This window comes from Malaclemys terrapin, chromosome 12 (assembly GCF_027887155.1).
Source record: "Malaclemys terrapin pileata isolate rMalTer1 chromosome 12, rMalTer1.hap1, whole genome shotgun sequence".
NCBI classification, from domain to species: Eukaryota; Metazoa; Chordata; order Testudines; family Emydidae; genus Malaclemys; species Malaclemys terrapin.
Window position 1 is genome coordinate 4,336,625 of NC_071516.1, and position 23,061 is coordinate 4,359,685.

The 23,061-nt window shown below is 43.6% G+C and overlaps 1 protein-coding gene and 1 non-coding gene across 3 annotated transcripts in view; both read left to right on the top strand.

Moving 5' to 3' along the window:
- Positions 1-2,090: 2,090 nt before the first annotated feature.
- On the top strand, positions 2,091-2,162 carry TRNAE-CUC (transfer RNA glutamic acid (anticodon CUC)). Its single transcript has one exon. It is a non-coding gene; the product is annotated as a tRNA-Glu (tRNA).
- Positions 2,163-2,787: 625 nt separating this feature from the next.
- Positions 2,788-23,061, top strand: part of DNAJC5 (DnaJ heat shock protein family (Hsp40) member C5) — a 39,005-nt gene continuing 18,731 nt past the window's right edge. Inside the window, exons 1-2 of one of the 2 annotated variants that reach the window (XM_054045376.1) lie at positions 2,788-3,005; positions 13,691-13,737. The gene's annotated coding sequence lies outside the window, so the exon portion shown is untranslated. The remainder of the gene's footprint in view (positions 3,006-13,690; positions 13,738-23,061) is intronic. The other variant, XM_054045377.1, reaches the window with a different exon arrangement.

A 23,061-nucleotide genomic window follows, 5' to 3' on the forward strand; every position in this document is an offset into this window, starting at 1 on the left:
GATCAATGTGGGGGTCTGATTATCCCACATCTGCTGCTGCAGAGTTCTTACACCTTCCTCTGAAGCATCAGGTGTTGGCTGGTGTCAGAGACAGGATTCTGGATGAGATGGCCCAGGGGTCTGGTCTGATCTGGCAATTCTTATGTTCCCGGGCTATAAGTAAGGCTGCGTGTCTGTCACAGAGGTCACAGGAGCAGCAGCAGTTTGGGTGTGTGGGAGGGGGCGCTTACTTGGGATGGGGGGCTCCCCAGCACCCACCGGCATGTCCCTGAAGCACCTAGACCAGGGGTGGGCAAACTACAGCCCGCGGGCCACATCCGGCCCCTCAGACCATTTATTCTGGTCCTCAGCTCCAGCTGGGGAGCGGGGTCAGGAGCTTGCCCCGCTCCGCGTGTCTCCCAGGAAGCAGCCGGCATGACCTCCCTCCGGCTCCTATGTAGTACGCGGAGGCGTGGCCAGGTGGCTCTGTGCGCTGCCCTGTCCCCAGACACTGCCCCTGTGGCTCCCATTGGCCGCAATTATTGGCCAATGGGAGCTGCAGGGGTGGCGCCTGTGTACCGGGCAGTGCGCAGAGCCGCCTGGCCTTGCCTCGGAGCCGTAGGGGGGACATGCTTCCAGGAGCTGCTTGTGGTAAGCGCTGCCTGGAGCCTGCACTCCTGAGCCCCCCCCTGCATCCCAATCCCCTGCCACAGCCCTGATCCCCCTCCTGCCCTCCAAACCCCTCAATCCCAGCCCAGAGCCCCCTCTTGTATCCCAGAGCACCTCATCCCCAGCCCCGCCCCCTGCACTGCAACCCTGGAGCCCCCTCCTGCACCCTGAACTCCTCATTTCTGGCCCCACCCCAGAGCCTGCACCCCCAGCCAGAGCTCTCAACCCGCCCCCGCACCCCTACCCCCAATTTCATGAGCATTCACACAATTTCCAGACCCAGATGTGGCCCTCAGGCCAAAAAGTTTGTCCACCCCTGTCCTAGGCGGAGGGACCAGGGGGCTCTACGCGCTGCCTGGGCCTGCAGGCCCTGCCCCTGCAGTGGGATGAGGGCAGAATGAGGGGGAGGGGATGTGATTCAGGGACAGAAAAGGCTGGGGTGGGTGACATGGGACAAAATGTGGGGGGCAGAGGCTGAAAAAGGACAGGGCAGAATGGGGAACAAGGGAGACAGCCCCAAACTCCTGCAGCCCCACCAAACTCCCCCTGGCCTGCCCACTCAGGGTGATGCCCCAGGCTCTGCCTCCCAGCAGATCCTACCCTCTTTCTGCCAGGCACTGACCTACCCTTCTGTGCCCGGCTCTCCCAGCCCCACTTGCTTCTGGGGCGGTGTCAGAGGAAAGGCTCCTGCCATCCCCCTCACCTTCTGTTTGGCTGGGGATGATGGCACTGGTGACTTTTTCCTTGCTGAGAAATGTCAGGCATGGAACTCCGGAGAAATAGAACAAATGACTACTACCAGTAACACGCTGGGTATTTTTAATATGCAAGTCTGAGGCTGGAGGATCTGAAAAGGGTTGAAAGAAAGGTGCTGCCCTTTGGAGCATTCAGTGTATCATTATACATTTCAGGTATCAGGAGGTAGCCGTGTTAGTCTGTATCCACAAAAACAACAAGGAGTTCGGTGGCACCTTAAAGACTAACAGATTTATTTGGGCATCAGAAGTGAGGTTTTTTACCCACGAAAGCTGATGCCCAAATAAATCTGTTAGTCTTTAAGGTGCCACGGGAATCCTTGTTAGTTTTTATTATACATTTCACTTATTTAATAATAATGTATTGATATAGCACATTAAATGTAGGCTGAGCATTCAGTTTGCTATGTTGCACTGCAGTTAGACCCAGGCTATTAGAGAGAGGAGGTAGGTGAGGTCATTTATTTTATTTGACCAACTTCTGTTGGTGAAAGAGAGAGGCTTTGGGGCTTACACAGAGCCTTTCTTCAGGGCCTGCTCCAAAGCTTGTCTCTCTCACCAACAGAAGCTGCACCAATAAAAGAGATGACCTCACCCACTTTCTCTCTCTCATAATGCATTCACTATGAAAATGAAAGTGAAACAATGATAGGAAGTTAAGGCGGTCTGAGCCGTATCACTCAGAGCTCCCTGGTGGTCTAGTGGTTAGGATTCGGCGCTCTCACCGCCGCGGCCCGGGTTCGATTCCCGGTCAGGGAACGTGATTTTTTTTCCCTCCCAGCCTTCCTAATATTAAAGCCCTACAGATAGCCCGTCTAAAGGGCCTGATTTGCCTCCTTTCCGCATGCTGCTTCATCCTGGCCTTTAGCTTCTGGCGCAGCGCTTCAGAGGCGCTGCTCCAGCCTTTACTACCCAGGCTTGCTCCCAATTTGCAGAGACGGGAGGGGCCAGAGGCGAAATGATGTTTTTCTGACGGGCTTTGCCTCAGTGACATCCATCCTTGAGTCAGAGGCTTAGACGGCTGCAAGCGGCGAGCTCCCGCAGCGGCCATGCAACCTTGGGCCAATCCCCCCCCCCGTGCAAACCTGCCCCGCAGCACGAGCAGCCGCTGCAGCCTGCCTGGGTCCCCCCCAGGCTCCTGCCCCCTTAGTCTGGCCAGGCGCCGCCTGACGCAGCCCCCAGCTGGTCCCTGGCCAGGCGTGTTTCCCTGCAGGCATGACAGCGCGCGTGCACGGGGCGGGCGGCGCGGGGACTCCCTCCTGCGCGCGCCCCCGCCAACCAAACCCCGCCTGGCCCCGCCCCGCGGGAACCGGGCGCGCTCGCGGCCGGCGTGCTCGCCCCCGCGGAACGGCGAGGGCGCCTGGGGGAGCGCGCACGCAGCCTCCCTCTGCCCGGCTCCTCCCCTCCCCCTTCGCTCCTTGTCCCGCTCGCTTGTGGCGCTTGGCGGCTGCTGAGGAGACGCCGCCGCCGGAGCCCGGGCCGGCCTGTGAGGAGGAGCCGCCGCCCCGCACCCCCCCCCGGGAGAGCCGCCTCCGCCCCCCTCGCCCGGCGACACCCCCTCCCCGGTGCTGCCCGCCCACCGGCCCGCCGCGGCGCGCGCAGGTAAGTGAGGGGAGGGGCAGGGTCGGGGAAGGGGGGGTCGGTCCGTTCGCCCCGCCGCCCCCCCAGGTCGGTGGCGCCTCAGAGCCTCGTACGCAGCCAGGGCCGGCTGGAGGCCAAGATGGAGCTGATGCTGCTGAGGGGGAGGGTCTGACGCTGCAGCACAGCGCGGGGGGGGGGGCGTGAGGAGAGCGAGGGGGGGATGGCATGGGGGGGGTTTGGCCGGGGGGGATGGGGGGCGAGGGGACATGGAATGGGGGGGGGAGGAGATGGCGGGGGGCATGGGGGGATGGAATGGGGCGGGGGGCGTGAGGAAAGCGGGGGAGATGGGGGGGATGGAATGGGGCGGGGGGGAGTGAGGAAAGCGGGGGGGATGGTATGGGGGGGATGGAATGGGGCGGGGGGGAGTGAGGAAAGCGGGGGGGATGGTATGGGGGGGATGGAATGGGGCGGGGGGGAGTGAGGAAAGCGGGGGGGATGGTATGGGGGGGATGGAATGGGGCGGGGGGGAGTGAGGAAAGCGGGGGGGATGGTATGGGGGGGATGGAATGGGGCGGGGGGGAGTGAGGAAAGCGGGGGGGATGGTATGGGGGGGATGGAATGGGGCGGGGGGGAGTGAGGAAAGCGGGGGGGATGGTATGGGGGGGATGGAATGGGGCGGGGGGGAGTGAGGAAAGCGGGGGGGATGGTATGGGGGGGAGATGGGGGGGATGGAATGGGGCGGGGGGGAGTGAGGAAAGCGGGGGGGATGGTATGGGGGGGAGATGGGGGGGATGGAATGGGGCGGGGGGGAGTGAGGAAAGCGGGGGGGATGGTATGGGGGGGAGATGGGGGGGATGGAATGGGGCGGGGGGGCGTGAGGAAAGCGGGGGGGATGGTATGGGGGGGAGATGGGGGGGATGGAATGGGGCGGGGGGGCGTGAGGAAAGCGGGGGGGGATGGTATGGGGGGAGATGGGGGGGATGGAATGGGGCGGGGGGGAGTGAGGAAAGCGGGGGGGATGGTATGGGGGGGAGATGGGGGGATGGAATGGGGGCGTGGGAGGCGATGGGGGGGATGGAATGGGGGCGGGGGTGGAGGGGATAGAGTAGGGGACCTCATTAGAAAGTGGAATATCCCTCATCCCACCCCCAGTTGCCACCACCTTGCTTTCTGCTTGGCTTGGATCATGAAACAGAGACAATTAAACATGATCTATCTTTGTATTGGGGGGGAGGTAGCTCTTGGGGGCAGTATGTGTGTATGGGGACAAGGGATCATCTCAGTTTGTCATAAATGCCATATAATTACAGACCTGTTTAATAATAATTAAAAATTATGGACATTGTATTTTCCCTGGGAACCTCTTGCTTCAGGGGGTGGGTGGGGGGAATGAAGAAAGCCCAGCTTCCCCTTTCCTCCTCCCACACTTCCATACCTGGTACCAGGGGGACTTAGTGTTTTTGTGTGCTTGTGTCCTCTGCCTTTGGACTTCAAAATAACAGTAAAAAGTCCTCAAAGACGATATAAATAATAACTTTGCATTTAGGGCTTGTGTTAACTGAGACTCATAATGACGAATGACAGCTCAGGGGATTTCAGATGTTGTTTCCCCCTATGTTGCTGTTTGGGATTTTTATAATTAGGGGCTGCTCAGAATATTACACACTTGAGTTTTGTTAAATGATGCATTAAGAACCAATCGGAAACCTATCTTTGAAACAGGAATTTGGAGAGAGGGGAGAACTCATTTATTTTGTGCTGCTTTTTGTGATGCTTGAATGAAGAATGTTTGACTCCAATGGTATTCTGTCTGGATGTAGTGATGTGGATGGGGTAGTCAGTTTACTAACATACTTTGTTGTTTTGCTTATGCTTTAGCTATATTTCGCAATTGTATGCATGGTAACACAAGGCAGTTGGCTTATCATTGGAGTATAATGTACAGATGGAGCCATTTCTCCCTCAGAGAGAAAGGTGAAAGCCATCCATGCCTGATGCTGGCGCTGTGTGACACACAAGGAGATTTTCAGCTTTTGTATCTTGCTTGTATTTGATTCAGTGAAGCATCAGTTTGCAGAGTGTGCAGAAAGTCATTGCTATGGGTTTGTCTGTGTGTATTTAATGCTCTCTCTCAGGCTGTAATCTGTATAATAAAATGTGTATGCCAGTGTGAATGACAAATTCAAAATATCTTCTTGGAGAAATACAAAGATGAGCCTGAATTTACAGTGGATGTCTGTCTCTTCAGTCCATGGTGTGTTATTACTACAGTTTCTTTTGGGAAAAGAAAAAGTGAAATTATAGTATATCTGACATTATTATAATCTGCTACCATTGAAGCAAAAACTTGTAGGTTGGAGCCAACTTAATGGTTGGCTTTGGTAACATTTTAGCCATCTCGTTGGGTATATTAAGCTATGATAAGCATGCAAATCTAAAAAGAGCCAAGGGTTTTTTATTTCACGTGAAGTGCACTTGAGGCAGGTCAAATGGCTATCGGATATTGTCAGTTGTGCATAAGAAGCATTTGTTTTAGATTTGTTAAGCAACGCAGAAATTCAGTTAAACTGTAAGAACAAGCTCGTGTTTCAATATCCACCATTCACACTGCCCAGGGTCATTGTGTACATATATTTGGTTGTTAGAAGTGGCCTGGTCTTAGACTGAGTAGCTAGTGCTGGGGGATAGATGCCAGTGATACTGATGAGCAGGCTCTGTAATAATTATAATGGTTGGTTTGTGCTGCTTTTCTTAATGCAAAGCTGGATCTGGGAAGAAATCATATCTAATACACAGAAGGTAGAATTAACTTTAGGTTCCCTATATGGTGCCTTAAGAAAGCAGTGTAGGGAAACTAGTGCTACCTATGTCCATGGTGTACTTGTTCTGTGGATAAGCAGGTCTTTGGGCTTCAGGATTGTTGATCTAGCACCTTTTTACGAGCATTAAGCAAATAAATATCCTCCCCTTCCTTGCATATTTCATCTTAATGTTAAATGTAAGCACAATCTGAGCAAAAAACTGTTTATGGTGGTGGTGATGAAGAGAATAAAATGACATGTTGTAGATGAGTCACTTTAGTCTGACACCATTTATTTTCTGCTACATGTTTTTGATACATCATATTGGTAAGTCATAGGTAGTGGTGTCTAAGTACCTTGATGCCCCCACACAGAGGTGACCTAAATGCATGGTGTATGTGTGCTCTGTAATTTAATATGTGTTTTATCAATATGTGCCTGAAAGAAACAGCAAGAGACAAAACACACTTTACTAAGTCATTAACACATGCCTTGGCTGTGCAGGGGTCGGGAGGCCTTTCAAAGGAGTATGACTAATCAGTGTATCTCCTGCAGTCTTTCATAGTTAAAATACCAAGAAACCTATATTTTGATAAGTTAATGCACTTGAGCTACAAAAATTAAGTACAGTAATTGGGGTAATTTCACTGAGTTTGTAAATGAGATGGTGAGGCTGTCATACCAGAGCAGTCACTGGGGATTCATCACCCAAAGATGATTAGCAGCCAGTCAGATAGTTGCTCTGGACAACTGATAATCTGATTGATAATTAAATTACTTATTGATTGGGGCCAAGATTTTCTTTCTGTGCCTGTATTTAAAGCATTTATAAAATCATCAGTGGGAGCTATTGAGTGCTTAGTACTTTGGAAAATTAGGCAGGTATCAAAAATGTGATTTTTGGGGATCCTATCTTTAGGTTTCTAGTTTTGAAAATCTTGACCTAGTTGAATTATTGCAGTTTAATCTGTTCGGCAGATAGTATTTCTGATTATTGATGCTTGTGCCTTTGATCATCATACTTGCTTACTTTGTAAACTTCAAATATAGGTAACAAAAATCATAGCATCATAAAAACGTAGGGCTGGTCATGTAATGAGAGGTCATCTAATTCAGACCTGTGCGCTGAGGCAGGACCAACTAAACCTAGACCATCCCTGACAGTTGTTTGTCCAACCTGTTCTTAAAACCCTCCAGTAACAGGGATTCCACAATCTCCCTTGCAAGTGCATAACTGTCCTTATAGTTAGAAAGTTTTTCCTGTTTTCTAATTTAAATCTCCCTTGCTGTGGATTAAGCCATTACTTCTTGTCCTCCATTCAGTGGACAAGGAGAACGATTGATCCCTATTCTCTTTATAATATCGTTTGACATATTTGAAGACTGTAACCAGGTGCCCCCTCTGTCTTCTTTTATCAAGACTGAACCTGCCCAATTTTTTTAAAACTTTCCTCATTGGTCAGGTTTTCTAAACTTTTATCATTTTTATTTCTCTCCTCTGGATTTTCCAGTTTGTCCACATCTTTCCAAAGTGTGGCACCCAGAATGGGACACGGTACTCTAGCTGAAGCCTTACCTATACTAAACAGAGTGGGACAATTATTTCCTGTGTCTTACGTACTACACCCTGGTTAATACACTCCAGAATGATATTAACCTTCTTTGCAACTGTGTGACATTGACTCATATAATTTGTGATCCACTATAACCCCCATATTTTGTTCAGCAGTATTACTGCCTAGCCAGTAATTCCCCATTTTGTATTTGTGCATTTGATTTTTTCCTGTCTGAATGTTGTACTTTGCAAGTTTCTTGATTGAATTTCATCTTGTTAATTTTAGACCAATTCCACAATATGTTGAGGTTGTTTTGAATTCTAATCCTGTCCTGCAAAGTGCTTGTGACCCCTCCTAACTTGGTGTCATTTTCCAGATTTTATAAGCACACTCTTCACTCCATCATCCAAGCTGTTAATGAAAATACTGAATAGTACTGGACCCCTGCAGGATCCTACTAGATACATCCTCAGGTTGACAGCGAACCATTGATAACTGCTTTTTGAGAATGGTCTTTCAACCAGTTATGCACCCACCAAATAGTAATTTCATCTAGATCACGTTTCCCTAGTTTGCTTATGGGAAAGTCATTTGAGACTCTGTCAAAAGCTGTACTAAATAAAGTTATATCATGTTTACAGCCCGCCCCTTACCCTCTCCTCCCTGGGGCAGTAACAGTAACAAAGAAGGATATTAGGTTGGTTTGGCATGATTTGTTCTTAACAAGTCATGCTGGCTATTTCTCATAACCCTGTTATCCTCTAGGTCAGTGGTGCCCAAACTTTCCTGTTGTGGAATTTGATTCTACGCTCTCTTTCACATATAGTGCCACTCTCCCACAAGCATAACCTGTTTTATCCTTCTGATATATTTTGTACCCTGCTATTACTGTGTCCCATTGATTATCCTCATTCCACCAAGTTTCTGTGATGCCTATTATATCAATATCCTCATTTAATACGAGGCACTCTAGTTCGTCCATCTTATTATTTAAACTTCTAGCACTGATATGTAAGCACTTTAAAAACATGTCACTTTTTAGCTGTCTGCCATTACATGATGTAATTGAATAGAACTTTTTTTCTTTTGACTGTTTCTCATCAGATCCTACCTGTATTTTATCGTCTTCCATCCTCTGTCTCCTCCTTATTAGGACATAGGGAATCTCCATTTATACATCCTCCCTTAAGGGATGTCCAAACCACGTGCTCCTCTGCACCTGTTGGCTTTCCCCCAGCCCTTAGTTTAAAAATGATGATGGGTGTTTTATGAGATCTAGGCAATTTATTAAATAATTTGTTCATTTAATTGTGTGCATAATATTTTAAATTTTATAGTAACGGTTTGTTAAGCACCCAGAGATTAGGATCAATTTTTAAATACCAGCAATCATAATAAACTAATTGGCTTTAATCTGAAACTTGATTTGATCCACAAGTGACTGTTCCTTTGTTTTGCTTACCCATTAATACTTTACAGGGTTGCACCATTATGCTTTTGGGGTCAGTATAAAGGCAGGTTCAGATAAGGCTAAAGGATTGTACTTCTATCCAGAAAACTGAAACACATGGACCTCTCCATATTAATCAGAGTTCCTTTGGGAGCTATCCAACACAGAATAATGAAAGGACAGCTGGATTTTTTTTCCTCCTAGATCCTCACTAATTGTCTTCATCCTCTTCACTTTCACCTGTCTCCTCTTCAGCTGGCTGAATAGGTGAGTGAGTAGCACCAGGAAGGGGAATTTATTTGTAGGGGACAACTGCTATTGTCTCTCTTTCTTCCTGTGTGCTCCAGCTTTGCTGGTCTGAGGAATGAAGGTTTCAAAAAGTGGTGTGGTCTTCTGTTTGGCAAGGTGTTTTCACTATTTGAACCCAAACTTCTTAACTTTAACAGAAAGAAGGCGCAAAGGACCAAGATTCACCAGTCCCCCTGCTAACTTTTGTTTACAATTACACTTCTCAGTTGTCTTGAAATACTCTTTTCTCACCTCTTTATGGATAAAAATCCCACACAAGCAGGGGAAGTGATGTAGGCCTATATCAAGCAAATAACTTAAGCATGTGCTTAACTTCAAGCAAGTGAGTAGTCACATTGAGGTCAGTTGGACTACTTGTGCACTTAAAGTTAACCACAGACACATACTTTACTGGATTGGAGTGACCGTGAAACATGGTGCAAAGTGATGTCCAGTGCACTAAGGAAACAAATTGTAAAAAAGTGTGTATTGCTCCTTTCATTTATAATATCCTTAAATAATTTGTTTAACAATAACAGGTAGTTTTCAGACTAAAGTTTGATTTTAAGTAGTTTCCCTTTAAATATTTCTTGCTTTGAACAAAGTTCCATGTGGCACAGTTGCAGCACTTCAGTGTAGCCACTAACAATGGCAGTGGGAGGCGTTCTCCCATCAGTGTAGTTAATCCACCTCCCCAAGAGGCACTAGGCAGGTCAACGGAAGAATTCTTTTGTTGACCTCATGCGTCTACATGAGGAGTTCGGTCGTCTTAACTATGTCACTCGGGGGTGTGGATTTTTCACACCCCTGAGTGACATAGCTGGGTCTAATTAATTTTTGAGTGTAGACCTGGCCTTATTGTTTGTATTTTAACAAGCAGAATAGATATCTGTAAATTTTGCTTGACCTACTTTTTACCTTGATGATGATAATCTATTAACACCTGCTGGAATCTGTATTTCAGGTGAGCTCTTGAGATTTAAAAGTCAGTTTCTGAGGGCTAGTTGACATTGAAAATTTACATCAGCATAGCAGCCTCTATCAGAGGCATGAAAAATACACATCTCTGAGAGACATAGCTATTCCAACCTAATCCTCGGTTTAGACCGTGCTAGCTGGATGGAAGAATTTTTCCAATGACCTAGCTGCCACTTCTTGGGGAGATGGATTGCCTTCAGTGATGGGAGAATCTCTCCCATCACTGTAGTGAGTGTCTGCACTGAAGTGCTACAGTGTTTTAATTTAGACCTAACTTGAGTCTGTATGCCTGGGTGGATCTCATGTAGAGACATGTAATGTATAATTTCCTCAAATCAGATTAGGAAGGAATTTGTAGGAAAACAAGTTTGTACCCTTCCAGGTTTCTTGGTTTTCTGTTGCTCAAGCCTTACTTTGAGAAGCTAGGTGCCACTCCATGTGTAGGCCCATTATGTCAAATCTCCACTGGATGAGTGGGCTTTATAAATAATTTAGTTCTGGTCCTTCTTTTATTCTAAATAAGGTTATTGCATGTTACAAAAACAACTTAGGTTTCCTTAGTTGCTTCAGAAATACTAAGATGTACTGCTTTATTTTTTGTGTGTCTTACCAAAGGACACTGCAAGCACGAATCAGATACAGATGGAGTTGAAAGAAATTCTGTTATCAGAAGTAATAATGAGCATTCTGGGATGTGTTTTGCACCTATTACAGGAAAATAGAATTCTAAATAAATTTCATATTTGAAATTTGTCAGTAAAAATAAAATTTATGATGAAGTGCATATTATTCTCAAGATGTTTGGTTTTATTAATATAATCACTGACAAAAGCACAGTCTGTTTTATTTTTTTAAAAGTCTTTAATTTTTGGTTGTATTTGTGAAGGGTTGGACCCCTGGGGATGCCACCTGATGTGCTGAGATACCACTGAGTCTACCTGTTCTGCCAGCTTGGGCCCCCTTTAACCTGTCTTGCTGAGCCAGGCTATTAAAGCCTCCCCTAACACACACACAGGCAGGGCCACACCCAGCTGCAGATCAGCTCTGGGAAGACTCAGCTTAAGGGACTTTCTCCAACATTCTGGTGCTCACTCCTTTTAAGGGACACAAACTCAAAGGTTTTATGAAATCCGCCTCCTCCCTCAATGTGGAGGAAGGTATGCACCACTTCTCCCCCTCCCCCCAGTTAGAAATTACAGAAACTTGGTTATATTATAAACAATACAAGTTTTATTAACTACAAAAGGCCCATTATAAGTGATAAAAGGGGTAACAAACAGAACAAAGCAGATTACCAAGCAAATTAAATCAAACATGCAAACTAAGCTAGTTTCACTAAAGAAATCGGTTACAAATAGTGCTTCTCACCCTAGATATTGTTGCAGGCAGGTGCAAAGTTTCTGTGGTTCAGAGTTCCATTTATATTCCTTTTCAAACTGGTCCCCTGTCTCAGTCTGGATGCGCCCCCCCCCCCCCCCCCCCCCCCCCCCCCCCCCCCCCGGACTTCCCTTCAGGTGGCTTTTGCAGTCTGTCTTCTTGGACAGATAGGCCATGGAGAGGAGGAGTTTGGTTTACCTTCCTCCCCACCCATAAATAGGATTTATGTAAGGCAGGAATTCTTTGTTTCCCAAACTTGACCCCACTTCCCTTACAGTAGAAAGTTACCAGAAGTCCCAGGTAATGTTTAGTATCAGGTGACAAGACCACCTGACTCTGTAGTATCACAGTGTCCATGAGTTATTGGCAGTATGGAGCTTCTGCAGGAAGGCCAAACTTTTCACAGTCCATTATTCTCACTGATGGGCCATCCGCCCTGTCTGGCTTTTCCATTGTTGTACCTGCAGAGTTAGCAGTGGGCGTCACCTAAAGGAGCATAGAATCATAGAATGTCAGGGTTGGAAGGGACCTCTGGAGGTCATCTAGTCCAACCCTCTGCTCAAAGCAGGGCCAATCCGCAGACAGATTTTTGCCCCAGATCCCTAAATGGCCTCCTCAAGGGTTGAACTCACAACCCCGAGTTTAGCAGGCCAATGCTCAAACCACTGAGCTATCCCTCCCCCCTAGTTAGTTGAAATACAGATACTTAGTCAAAATTCCTAACTTCAGATACAGAAATGATACAGGCATACAAATAGGATAATCACATTCAGTAAATCATAAGTTTTCCAATGATATCTCACATGAGCCATCTTGCATAACGTATATCTCGGTTATGTTATATTCCAGGGGTAGGCAACCTATGGCACGTGTGCCAAAGGCGGCACACGAGCTGATTTTTAGTGGGACTCTCACTGCCCAGGTCCTGGCCACTGGTCCGGGGGGCTCTACATTTTAATTTAATTTTACATGAAGCTTCTTAAACCTTATTTACTTTACATACAACAATAGTTTAGTTATTTATTATAAACTTATAGAACAAGACCTTCTAAAAATGTTAAAATGTATCACTGGCACGCAAAACCTTAAATCAGAGTGAATAAATGAAGACTCGGCACTCCACTTCTGAAAGGTTGCCGACCCCTGTTATAGTCTTATCATAAGCATATTTTCATAAAGAATATGGAATGATCACATTGGCAACAAAATATTCCCTTTTACTCTCCATTTTTCATATTTTAACATGAAGCCAAATGCTATTTTCTGTCTTAATAACGGTAAAAGAAAATCTTGTTAATTGCTATCTTGTAACAATATTTCTCCAGGCTTTGAAATACTAAACATTTGACCCATACTCTGTAATATATTTGAGCTTTTGCACAGATTGGGACACTCCTCAAAAGATCTTTTGCTTTCAAATCAGTTGATAACGCCATAAGAAGAAACTAAATTGTAGGTAAATAGGAAAAGTTGGTGTTTATTTTTGCTTTTTAACCATTGAATCAGCTGTTTGGCAGGAAAAAAATGCTGACATACAAAAATTGCCAAGGGCAGTAAGTAGAGAGAAGAGTTTATATAACTATCTAGAAATGTGTCAGGTACAGGAAATTCATACCGCTAGTACTTAATAGCCTCAAGTGCTTCCAGTGAGATGCTTTTATAAATTAAAATCACAGCTATCATAGCTAAAAGGGACTATTGTGATCATCTAGTCTCACCCCTTGTATAAGGCAGGCCACAAACTTTCCCTAAATTATTCTTACATCTTTAAAAAAAAATCACCGTATTTAAGGTACTGTGAAGAGTTAAAGCAAATCTTTATAAGGCTAGGGGAAAAAAGCATGTTAGAGGATTTTAGTCCTTTTTACCTCCAAAGTCATGGATTCAGTGTAATTTTGCTTGGTTCACAGTTCTGATAGAAACAGGAGAAGTGCTATCAGCAGACAAATTGAACATGTAAGATCTTGCTCAAATATTGTACTGGAGAGTGGCAATCTAATTCCTGCGTGAAAGGCATGTGATGATCAAGAGGTCTGAGGGGCAAACAAAAATAGCTAAATGTTCATGTGTCTGTGAAATCCCGCAAGGAGCTCTTGCAATCAACGTAAAATCACCATCTACATTGCCTTCCGGTATCTTAGCCCTTTGTAAACTGTACGAAAATGTCCCCACCCTAATTACTAACAAACTAGATTTCTGATTTCACTTCCTTATTCCTGACCTACTGTGCTTTATTCCCTCTGTCTTATCCCATAGAACTCCTGATTTCCATTCTCTTGTGGGGAAGAGTTCCTGTTATACTTGTAAGTACCATTTTGCTACAACACTTAGTTCATGATTTTAACTTGCAAAGTCTGAGTAGACAAGTGGATTTTTGTCAATCGTTGCTTGAAGACTAATATGTTTACAATTGTACAATACATAAAATATAGTTGAATTAAGGGATTCTGGTAACAATATAAACTGTGAGTAAAGTTAACTTGTTTTGTTCCTGTCGCCATATCTCTGAGAGAATTGTAACATTAATTTGTGTACATTTGAAATGATAAAAATCCGACTTCTCTCCTTCCCTTAATCTCTTGCTGTCATCTCATGTGCACCTCCCCACCCCAACCTCCTGTGTCCTGTCTTATTTTAAACCACATTCCTTTCCTTACGTTCTTTTCTTGGTACCCTTTACTATAGTACCTTAATTGTCCCTCTTGAGTGTTTTTTTTAACAAATCCTACAAAAGAGATTTCACTCTTCCTTGCTGTCATGTGGCAGTGTTTGTTTAAAAAAAAAAAAAAAACCCACAAAATTAAAATGTGTGGTTGTGTAAAGGTACTATTGTGAGAGGGATAGTAGGGGAAAGTGGGTTGTGCATTGCATTTTTCCCTCCATGTGTTTGGTCTATCTCATTTTCCCTCCTTCCCTAGTTTGACAGTTTGAATTCAATAATACTTCTGTGGCACCTTTCATTTGGGGATCTCAAAACATTTTACAAACAATACATTGATGTGGGTTCTCTGGAGTCCTACTCTTCATGGGGGGATTAGCAGTAAGTTAATATACAGGGGTGATGCTTGCTTCTGTGGAGAGCAGTATGGCATGAGGTTACATAGGATGCTTTTTATGTTCTAGTGTTGGTCAACACCAAAAAAGTAGATACAGAATTTCTCTCTCACTCAAACTAGTCTCAAAACCAGTCATTATTTTGGCGGTGTGATCTCTCTTATTTTCTTTAGAGGAAGAAAAGTTTACATTTAATAACTTGATACCTTACAGTACTTAAACCAATATAAATTGAGAAGGGGAGTGACTTGTAATGATGCAGTAGAGTAATATAAGTGCTCTTATTATAAACCCCTGAAGATTATTTTAAGTGTGGTTCTGCTCTGAAAACTGAGTTTATAAAAGTGGAATCTAAGGGTTCTCCATCTTACTGTCCCAATGATTTCTATATCAGATTTGCTCATTTCAGATGCAGAATATTTTTTCTAACTACCCAGCTTGCAGACTGAAACTGGGATCTGAAATTCAAGATGTGCTATTTCTTGATTATCACCAGGAATAAAGATTCTCAGCTACACCATTGTCTTTAATGTATGTCCTTTGTTACATTGTGAAACACAGTTGCCTTCATTTGGAGCTTTTTCTCCGCGCACGTGTCCCCCGGTCTCTGCACTTGCCAGGCAGGTCTTCGGTGACCTAGCCCTCTGGCCAAGTTGCATTCTGTCCATGTGTGAAACAAACTAATTCCTTCCGGGGTATACAGTCCAAAATGTCCTGCAGCCCTCCTTGGCCTCAGTCTTTAACCCATCACAGTACCCTCAGTTGGTCCAGCTAGGTTGCAGGGTTCCTACTCTAGTACTGAGCAGCATCTCTGGGGACTCCTTGCCTCTACTTGGGGCCTCAGTGACCCCAGCCTTCGTGCTGAGCCACCCGTCTTGGACTTGCTAACCACAGCTCCCTGCTAAGTCAGTCCCAGTAGTGTGGCTCCCTTCCCTGGAGTGCCACAGTTCTAATTCCCTTCCTTAGGGTGTAGCCACTTCTCCCCAGTGGTTGGTGGGAAGGGGGCCTGTCCCACCCCCTGCTTTGGGTCCAAACCAGGGACCGTTTACGTATAGCAGCCTCATACTGTGTCCCTTTACTAATTGCTGCTCTGTTCCCTGGGCTACTTCCCTATAGGCTGTCTTAGTTGAGTCCTGGAAGCGACTCAGGAGCTCCTTCATTGCTCCCCTGGTGTGAGAATTAAATATACATTCTCTGAGACCCTTGGGAAGACCAGATTTGATTTACCAGATATTTCTGAGGTCAAAGAAAGTGGGTGGAACCCAAACAGAAACCGAAAACCAAACCCACGCTTTTAATTCCCTCTATTAATCATGAAGAAGCAAAACAGAAAATAAGCCATATTTTAAAATAACCCTTTTGCAGACCATCTTTAAGATTGTTGAAAATGCAACTACTGTTCAGAAAAATTGACTTAGTCCTGCCATCCAGGAATCATTTTTGACCGTTGCCTTTTTATAACACAAACTGCTTAATAGTAGTTATGAAATAGGAAATGTTTGTGTGGGAGAGGGGGTGCGGCGGTGGGGGTGGGAGCAAACTCATGGTTTGTACATGAATAGTTGCAGTAGATTCCTGATGACTTCTTAAAGACACGTAAGCTATTCTGTTTCTAGAGCTGGTTTCTATGTGAGGGACCAAGTTACCAGACGGAGAGGGGTTGGACAGTGAGTAGCTTTTCCTGAGTCCGAGGGTTGTCTCTCTCTTCGATCTTGCTGTATCAAGAGGGGATCATTACAGCCTATCATTTCATGTGGCGGGGAGACCTTGAGTAGGCCAGTATTAGGGGAAGTAATTGCTTTCATTGCTTATGCTTAAAATTGGCTCTGTTGCTCTGAACAAAAGAACATCAGAATGGACATACTGGGTCAGACCAATGATCCGTCTAGCCCAGTACCCTGTCTTCTGACAGTGGCTGGTGCCAGATGCTTCAGAGCCAGTGAACAGAACAGGGCAATTTATTGAGTGATCCCCTGTTGTCCAGCCCCAGCTTCTGGCAGTCAGATGTTTAAGGACTCCCAGAGCATAGGGTTGTGTCCCTGCCCATCTTGGCTAATAGCCATTGATGGACCTATCCTCCATGAACTTATTTTTGAACCCCATTGTAGTTTTAGCCTTCAAAACATACCCTGGCAATGAGTTCCACGGGTTGACACTGCGTTGTGTGAAGAAGTACCCGATACTTCGTATGTTTGTTTTAAACCTGTTGCCTATTAATTTCATTAGGTGACCCCAGGTTCTTGTGTTCTGTGAAGGGGTAAATACCATTTCCTTATTCACTTTCTCCACACCATTCTGGATTTCATACACCCCTATCACATCCCCCCTCAGTTGTCTCTTTTCCAAGCTGAACATTCCCAGTCTTTCTAATCTCTCCTCATATGGAAGCTGTTCCACACCTGTAATCATTTTTATTGTCCTTCTCCATACTTTCTCCAATTCTAATATATTTTCCTGAGATGGGGTGATCAGAATTACATGCAGCATTCTTGATATGTTGAACTGCTCAAGAAGGGACATCAGTATCCCAAAGGGTTCTGATGGATCTTTTTCTTGCTTTCTCACATGTCAAAATAGACCCATCATGAGTAAGGTTGTGTGCTCACATGGGGAAGGGAAGTGCAGAACTGAATGTTAGAGAAAAGAAACTGAACACAAACAAAGCTAATTCTTCACAAAGAGGCTTTCTTTTTTTGAACAGTCATGGTCTTGACTAACCTCCTTACATCTATTACCAATAAGATCTTGGGTAGATGCAGCTGAAAATTTTAATATTTCTATTTTTACTGTTTTGTATGATTTAATTTCTTCCTTTCCTCTCAGCTTGATCAATGAAAATAGTCTAGTCAGTTTTGCTTTCTGGTTCTCTTGCACTAGTTCTGCAATGCTCAGATTGAAATGGTGCAAGGCAATGTTTGTTTGTTGGGGAGTGGGAAACCAAAAGCCTGTTGCTATTGGAATTAGTAACTAAATCATGGAAACATTTCTTTTGGGTTTAAGTTTTGTAAAAAGAAGCTTTTACATAAGAATTTAATTTTTGGGCCAAATGTGAATGGATAGGATTCCTTTGTTTTATGTTTATAAAGGCCATTTAGCATTATTTGGGTTTTTTTGTACATCCATTTTTTCAGTAATTCTCTGTTACTTTATAGTACCTGCAATGATTATTTATGAAGGCAACAATTATTTATGAAGGCAGATAAAATATTTGCCTCTTTTTTTCTGTCTCCACTACTGTAGGAGGTAGGTAGGGGGAATTTCCAGTAAATGTGTGCCTTTTCTGGTGAAGTAATTGCTTTTACTTGGCAGACCAACTTTAATTTAAGAATGTGTTAATATCCTGGAATATTATAACGACATTATTTTTTTCTTAGTCCACTCTAGTGGCGATTTTTCTTTAGATATGCTCTATAACACTAATTTTAATTTGCTTATAACTTGTTTGTAATTATTTTTGACTACTCAAAACTGGCTCTGGAGAAAGAAGCTTGTTGGATCAACCTCTCTCCTTTCCAGATAACTCAGTTAATCTCGTATAGCCATAATTCGACACATGCAGTTTGTTAAATGGAAAGATCGAGACGCTTACACAGTCTGTTTTTCTACTAGATTTTTATATGGCACCCTCCACTGAAGCATGTGAGCACATCCCAAACCTGCATACATCTGTCTCCTCCAGTCACTAGAGACTGGGCTTTTTTGTTTGATCTGATGTTATTTTGGGAAGGCTAGGTTGGAATGGATTTTGCATTTTGCTTTTTTGCATATTGGATGTTGCGTTCCATCTAGCTTCATTTCTTTCAGTACTTGGGAATCCCATGCTTAAATTGTTGCAAGTGGCAGAAGAGTTTGGGAGAGAGTACTTTCAAGGTCTGGCTATGTTTTGATAACTTCCAGTGTAATTTGCTCACTTTTTCACAGGAAAGAGTATAAATTGGCACATTCTTTTCTGACCAAAATAGTAATACTAGTACAAAAACTGTGCAGACCAATATAGGGAAATTTTAAAGGGGGGGTTTAGCAAACCAAAACCTTAATACAAAAAACAACTTACTTTGCAGGTTTTCCTGGACCTCCAGCTATTTTTCCCCCCCTTTAAAACGAGTGCTTTCTTCTCCATCTTAATTATAAGTTTGCTACACTATCCAAGCTGTGCCACCATTATGCTGAGTGGAAATTACAGTAATGTCATAAATAATAATTTCACTTCCCTGCAGGATGAAATAGGAGGAATGGGATTTTAAACAATGAATGCAAATTTAAACAAAGATTTTTGTATATTTGGTTTAATTGGGGGAAAAGGTGAGAGTCAGGATGGAGCACCTAAATGGGAAGTTAAACTACATTTAAGGTATTTCTTTCCTCAAGATGTGAAAGCTCTTCTTTAGTAGATTTGAATCTTACTCTTCTATAGTGTATGAGGTCACAAGTCTTTATAACAAGCTGGTCAATCAGCCTTAAATGGCTAGATTTTAATCCATTAAGCTTATCATGGAGATGGCATTTGTGCCGCTGTAGTTAAGTTTCAACATAGCCCGTTTTATGGGTTAAGGGCTATAAAAATCAATCCAGACTTAAAATTTAGCAAAGGAGCTGTGTTTATCCTGGCCTAATTTTTTTTTTCCTAGAAACTATTTAGTAGTTTGCATTGCTTTTTTAAAGTATTTTTGTAACTCGTACTACTTCAGAGAAGTGGCTCAGTATTTAGAGCAGTAGTCTTTCACTGCTGGAGACCTTGGTTTTATTCCAAGTGAAAAATGAGTTTTGTGTCCTCATGGTCCCTCTATTTTCATCACAAAATTTGACACAGTGAGACTGTGTTGAGAAGTCCGTGACCAGAATAGTAGGGTTGCTGTAGATCAGGATTTAAGTGGAGGATGTCTGTTGCAGCCATGTCTGGCTCAGTCACTGCCATTTATTTCTCACTTTCTGTAACACAAAAATAGTCTACACATTAATGTTTAAAACACAAACTTCAGTTCAAACTGACACTTAGGTCAAACAGTTAGTGGCTTGAAGCATAATGCTTCACAATACTAGTATCCCTTTGGTTAAAAAGGAAAAATCGTTCTCTACCAGGTGACTTGGAGGGCGGGTGGCCTAGTGTTTGGCACGCTTGGCTTTCTGTTCCCTGTTTGGTTGAGGAGCCTCAGTCTTTAAGGCAGTGGTGGGTAGAGGGACCCAGGCCCTCCCTCTCCACTGGGTCCCAGCCCAAGGCCTTGTGTGTGTCAACCCCTGAACCTTGTGGGGTCCTGTTCAGTTTGTGGCATGGCCCCTCTAGTCCAATTTGCTGGGTGTCTTGTCTCCCATAGTGCCCTTTCATGGATCTTGGGCAGTGCCCTGCCATGGTTCCAGGCTCCTTCAGGCGGACAAGTTGGTGAGGCCAAATCCCACAATGTCTCTGAGCTTTTCTCACTTAGTTACCTTAGATGCCAGAGTCTCCTAGGTCTCCTTTGCAGTATCCCTTGGCTGAGGAGACCGTAGTTACTCCCAGATGGCTGCCTTGGCTGGCAGGCTAGCATCTCTTCTCAGGTTGGGAAGGCTAGCTCCTGTCTCTTCTCCAGGCAGCCCCGAGCTGACCCAGGTTCTCTCCTTCTCTCCCCCCTCCATACCTGGCATTGGCTGCAATTATAGTGGGGTGGGGCTAGCTGGGCTCTCTTTAACCTGTGCTGTGTTGGCAGGCAGTTTGTTTGCTTCATCAGTTTCCTCTATTGTATATACACCTCTACCCCGATATAACGCGACCAATATAACATGAATTCTGATATAACGCAGTAAAGCAGTGCTCTGGGGGGGAGGGGCTGCGCACTCCGGCAGATCAAAGCAAGTTCGATATAACGCCATAAGATTTTTTGGCTCCCGAGGACAGCGTTATATCGAGGTAGAGGTGTAGTTAAAATCTATCCTCTTTAATGCACAGGAACATAGTACTTAGAGTTGGAAGAACCTAATAGATGTTGCATCCTCTTGCAAGGGCAGCATCTATTCCTTGATGAAGGTCATATCAGATAGCAGACTGAACACTAGATCTTAACCAAAAGGCTTTGTATTGTGATTTGGAAAAGGACACTGCTATGGGAAATTACAAGTAACACTGCAGAAGAGCATGTGGAAGTACTGACTTCGAAGTTGCAATGAACCAAGCCATCTTCTCAATCTGTTTATCAATATACTTGCAGTTACTATTTTATGGTAGGTAAAACTGTCCATATCTAGAGTGTTTAAACAGTAAGCCTTTCTGTGCATGGTTGTTAGCTTTTAGCAATTTGTTTAATCTGTAGTCTATTTCATCTGATAATACTGATCCTTTTTACACTTCATTAGTCAACCTTTTTCATCTTTTCATCAAACTTTTGACATTTACAGATGTCACCTCAGAACAAGATCTAGTTACAGTAATAGTTTTATCTAATCACCCTTATGAGCATATCATGCTTGCTGGTATAAACCGATCATCAGTGTAGTGTTATATGAAAAGTGTTTTCCCCAAAATCCATGTTTATGGTTGGGAGTTTCCCTGTATGACAACTCAGAATTATTTGAATAGTTAATACAGTCACCTTATTTGCAGTGATTCTTTGAATTCATGTGAATTTATTCTTTTCTCACTGTTCTGATGTATCACATCACAGGATAAGATATTTTAAAAATATCTTTAAAAAGAAATTACTTAAAAAAACTCTCTTCCTGTGTGTGGGAGAAGAGTGGGGCAAATGTTAGAAATAGGCATACTTTTTCTTTCATAAGGAAGTGGAAATACTAAAGAGAATCAGGAACATGACAGGAAAACTGATGGATTCAGGAATCTGTAGAAAAGCTGGGAACATATGGCTTGATTCTTCAAAGAAGAGATCCTGAAAACATTAGTTGGGGCGAAGCAGAGAAAGTTATCTTTTAATGTGCAATAGTTGCATTGTTTCAAATAATTAGGGCAAATGAGGCAGACAGAATTTTTTTGAAGAAATAATACACACAGTTGACAGGACAGGGATACTCCTCAACCAAAATTCATGTAGATTTTAAAAAACTTTTTACATTAATATTAGTATATTATTGTATTTTGCTTTGCTATTTTGTACTCTTGCTTGCAGTTGCCATCTGGCATTCTTTGATCTTTTTGTTTGATTTGTATACCTGTTCATCCATCACATGCCTTTTAAGCACTTATTCATCTTCACTGGCCTTTCTTACTCCTCCTATGTCTTTAAATGGGACAGACAACCCTGGAGCATATGTAAATTTTGTCTTCGAACATTTTCCATTTTGTTTTGGGGTTCTTTCCTTCTGTTTCAGCTCCATTTGTTTTTATTCTGAACACAATGTAATAATGAGGGAAGGTATTTACAAGTAATTACAGGCTGGGTATTGTGTAGATCTCTGGGTCAGTGGATCTGGCCTGTTGAATAATGGGATTGGACATGTGGATCAAAACGTTCCTGAGTCACTAAATTAGAATTACCAGTTGCAACAGAAATCAAGTGAGTAAAATCCCAGAAATTTGTACTGCAGATTCACTGAACTGAACAGTGAATGCTATGTGCAAGTGAGAATGGAGATATGATTTCTGGAAAGATAAAATTATAAAGAATATCCAGGAAAGGGATTGTTCATATGTTTGTATTTTACCAGAATTAAGTCTGTTAGTAATTTACTATGTTGGTTTTGATGAGTAGTTTCCAGCTGCAAATTATTTTTTCTGCTGTTCCATGGTTAATTCTTGAAGAAAAGAGAGACCATGAAAATCTTTTTTTCTCTTTCACATATGCTCTTTGTTTTTTCCCCAGCTAGCTTTTTTTGTGTTTTATTTCAGAAAAATGTTTCTTCTTGCCACCATGTGGGCAGGTCTGTGCTGGTATCTTGTATTTGCCTTGCTTAGTACTCTTCTCCACTTGTCATTGGCAGTCAAACACTGCCTGCACTCTCGTATGTGGTAAAACTTTTGTCAAAGGCAGGAGAGTGAAAACAACCCTTATAGACATCAGTTTGATGCATCTGTCTTGGCTTGTTCATAGATTTTCAACCATGTTTTAGTGCTGTACTGCAATTTACCTGATCTCCTAAATTCACCAAACTTAAATTTCAGGTTGAAACAGGTTTACTAATTACAACACTTGTGGGAGCAGAGCCTGGAAAAAATCTTATGATACACCTAGCTAGAGGCTGGTACGATAGATTCGAGGTGTGCCATATGCAAGGTCCAGGCCCAATGCCCTAATGAGAAGCCCATCCCAGTTCCTAAAGATCCTGGGAACCCCAACCCTAATTGACAACATTATCAAGTTTAATTAATCTTAGCAGATTTTTTAATAGCACCTGTGAAACATCCTGTGACGTTGCACTCCATATGATAGTATGAAAATATGCTAATGAGTGAATATAATGTAACTGGAATATGCTTCATGCAAAAGGTCTTGTAAGTTATCATTACAAATCTTATAATCTGAGTGTGTTCATCCTATTTGTATGAATGTATCATTCTTGTATCTGAAACTAGGAATATTTTTAACTCTGAGGTCCTATTGTATTTATGCAATGTCTGGGCCATTAGTGGTGGTTTAGAATCTTGATGGCTC